We start from the raw sequence: 3,790 nt of genomic DNA, 5'->3' as shown, positions 1-3,790 counted from the left end.
TTTTTGCATGTATCTGTCCAGTTTTGCCAACATCATTTATTGATTAGATAGTCTTTACCCCATTCTGTATTCTTGGCTCCTTTGTCATAGATTAATTGATCCTATATGCATGGGTTTATTTTTGGGTGCTCTATTCTGTTCCATTGATCTATGTGTCTGTTTTTATGCCAGTGCCATGCTGTTTTGATTACTATAGACTTGTATAGTTTGATATCAGGTAATGGGATACCTTCTACTTTGTTCTTTTTTTCCAAGATTGATGTGGCTATTCGGGGTCTTTTGTCGATCCATATAAATTTAAGGATTATATGTTCTATTTCTGTGAAAAACGTAGTTGGTAGTTTGATAGGAATTGCATTGAATATAGTGATTACTGTGGGTAGCATGCACATTTTAATAATGTTAATTCTTCCTATCCATGGGTATGGTATATGCTTCCATTTATTTATATTGTCTTCCATTTATTTCTTCACTCTGTTATAATTTTCTGAGTACAGGTCTTTTACCTGCTTGGTTAAATTATTCCTAGGTATTTTATTTTATTTTTGATGCAATTGTAAATGGGATTGTTTTCTTTTCTTTTCTTTTGAATATTTTCTCTTTATTAGTTTCAGGTATACAAAACAATGTAATAGTTAGACATTAATACCCCTCACAAAGTGATATCCTCCCTCCCCCAATCTACTACCCCTCTGACATAGCATATAGCTGTTACAATTCAACTGACTTTATTCCCTATGCTGTACTCCACATACTGTGAGTATATATATATATATACATGTATATATGACAGTATAGTTGACATTCATTATTATTAAGCTTCAGATGTACACTGCAGTGGTCAGGCATCTATGCCATCCATGAAATGATCTCTCTAATAAGACAAGAGTCCATCACATACCCTATGAGATCTTTACAACATTATTGATTATATTCCCCAAACTGTCTTTCATATCACCATGGCAATCTTGTGGTTACCAAATTGCGCTTTCTAATCCCCTCGCCTTCTCCCTCATCCCCACCACCCTCCCATGTAGCAACAATCAGTTTTTTTCTCTATATCTCTGAGACTGTTTCTGATTAGTTTGTTCATTTTTTCTATTCTTTAGATTCCACATATAAGTAAGATCATATGGTATTTGTCTTTCTCTGTCTGACTTATTTCATTTAGCATAATGTTCTCTTGGTCCACCCATATTGTTGCAAATGGTAAGATTTCTTTCTTCTTTATGGCCAAGTGATACTCCATTGTATAAATGTACCACAATGTCTTAATCCAGTCATCTACCAATGGGTATTTCAGTTGTTGCCATGTCTTGGCTATTGTAAATAGTGCTGCAATAAACATAGGGGTGCATAACTTTTTTTGAATTACCATTTTGGATTTCTCTGGATAAATACCTAAGAGTGTAAAAAGTGGGCAAACTTGTTTTGTTCCTGATCTGAAGGGGAATGGTTTTAGCTTTTCCCCATTGAGTATGATGTTAGCTGTGGGATTATCATATATGGCCTTTACATGTTGAGATATGATCCCTCTATTCCCATTTTGGGAAGAGTTTTATCATAAATAGCTGCTGTATTTTGTCAAATGCTTTTTCTGCATTTATTGATATGACCATATGATTTTTATTTTTCATTTTGCTAATGTGGTGTATCACATTAATTGATTTGCGGATATTGATCCAAACTTGCCTACCAGGAATGAATCCCACTTAATCATAGTGTATGATCTTCTTAATGTATTGTTGAATTCTGTTTGCTAATATTTTGTTGAGGATTTTTGCATCTATGTTCATTAGGCATGTTGGCCTGTAGTTTTCTTCTTTTTTTTTTTTTTTTTTTTTTTTTTTGTAATGTCTTTGTCTGATTTTGGGATCAGGGTGACAGTGGCCTCATAAAAAGAGTTTGGTAGCTTTCCCTTCTTCTGGATATTTTTAGAATAGTTTGAGGAGAATAGATGATAATTCTTTTTGAGTGTTTTGGAAAATTCACCTGTAGAGCCATATGGTCCAGGGCTTTTTCTTGTTGGGAGCTTGTTGATTACTGATTCAGTTTCACTTGTAGTAGTCAGTCTATTCAGATTTTCTATTTCTTCTTGAGTTAGCCTTGGAAGATTGTATGCTTCTAGAAAATTATCCATTTCTTTCAGATTGTCTAATTTGTTGGCATATTGTTGCTCGTAGTATTTTCTTAATTTTTTTGGTATTTCTGTGGTGTCTGTTGTCACTTCTCCCCTTTCATTTCTGAATTTACTAATTTGGATCGTTGCTCTCTCTCTCTCTCTCTCTCTCTTTTTTTTTTTTTTTTCATGAATCTGGCTAAAGGTTTGTTGATTTTCTTTATCTTCTCAAAAAACCAGCCCTAGGCTTCATTGATATTTTACTTTTTTTTTTTTTTTTTTTTGGTCTCTATTTTGTTATTTCCATTCCAATCTTTATTATCTCCTTCCTTGTACTCCTTTTGGGCTTGTTTTGCTTTTCTCTTTCCAGTTCCCTTAGGTGTAAGGATAAACTGTTGATTATAAACTGTTGATTATAAACTGTTGATTTGGGATTTTTCTTGTTTCTTTATGTAGGCTTGCATTGCTATGAATTTCCCTCTTAGGACTGGTTTCACTGCATCCCACAGATTTTGGGTCATTGTGTTTTCATTTTCGTTTGTCTCAAGGTATTTTTTGATTTCTTCCTTGATCTCATTGTTGACCCATTCATTATTTAGTAACATGTTTTTCAGCCTCATGTATTTGTGTGTTTATCAGTTTTTTTCTTGTAATTGATTTCTAATTTCATAGCACTAAAAGACACTTGATATGATTTCAGTTTTCTTAAATTTTTTGAGACTTGTTTTGTGGCCTAACATGTTGTCTATCTTGGAAAAGCTTCCACGTGTGCTCAAGAAGAACGTATATTCTGGAGCATGGGGGTGAAATGCTCTAAAAATATCGATTAAATCCAACTGGTCTAATGAGTCATTTAAGGCCGCTGTTTCCATATTGATTTTCTGTCTGGAGGATCTGACCTTGTTGTCAGAAAAAAATGTGGAACACTTCATGAATTTGTGTGTCATCCTTGCACAAGGGTCATGTTAATCTTCTCTGTATCATTTCAATATTAGTATATGTGCTGCTGAAGTGAGCACTATGGGAGTTTCTGAATTTTTATTTCTGACAGTTCATTTTTGATGTATAAAAAACTGATTCCTGAAATTAATTTCGTATCCTGCTTCTTTATTGAATTTGTTTATGAGTTGTAATAGTTTTTTGGTGGAATCTGTAGGGTTCTCTATAAAAGCATATAGCATCATGTCATCTGCAAATAATGACAATTTTACTTACTCCTTTTCAATTTGGATGTATCTTATTTCTTTCTTGTGTCTTATTGTTGTGGCTAGGACTTCTACTACTATGTGGAATAAAAGCAGTGAAAGTGGACATGCTTGACTTATTCCTGATCTTAAGAAAGAAACACTTTTAGCTTTGCAGCAATGAGTATGATGTTAGCTGTAGGATTGTAATATACGGCATTTATTATGTTGAGGTATATTCCCTTTGAGAATTTGTATCATAAATGGTAGCTGGGTTTTTTTCATATGCTTTTTCTGCATCTATTGATGTGATAATATAATTTTATCCTTCATTTTGTTTATATATTGTATCAGATGAATTGATCTGCAAATATCGAACCAAACTTGCATCCCCAAAATAAACACCACTTTATCATGGTGCATGATCTTTTTAATGTATTGCTGAATTCGGTTTGCTAATGTTTTGTTGAGGATTTTTGCATCTATG

General features: G+C 33.3%; 1 non-coding gene across 1 annotated transcript; it reads right to left on the bottom strand.

Annotated features, from left to right (window-relative positions):
* Window positions 1-3,031: 3,031 nt before the first annotated feature.
* Window positions 3,032-3,138, bottom strand: LOC117030677 (U6 spliceosomal RNA). Its single transcript, XR_004424439.1, has one exon. It is a non-coding gene; the product is annotated as a U6 spliceosomal RNA (small nuclear RNA).
* Window positions 3,139-3,790: the final 652 nt, after the last annotated feature.

The sequence above is a fragment of the Rhinolophus ferrumequinum genome, chromosome X (genome assembly GCF_004115265.2).
Source record: "Rhinolophus ferrumequinum isolate MPI-CBG mRhiFer1 chromosome X, mRhiFer1_v1.p, whole genome shotgun sequence".
NCBI classification, from domain to species: Eukaryota; Metazoa; Chordata; class Mammalia; order Chiroptera; family Rhinolophidae; genus Rhinolophus; species Rhinolophus ferrumequinum.
Note: the sequence above shows the minus strand (reverse complement) of the source record. Positions and strands in the feature narration are given on the sequence as shown.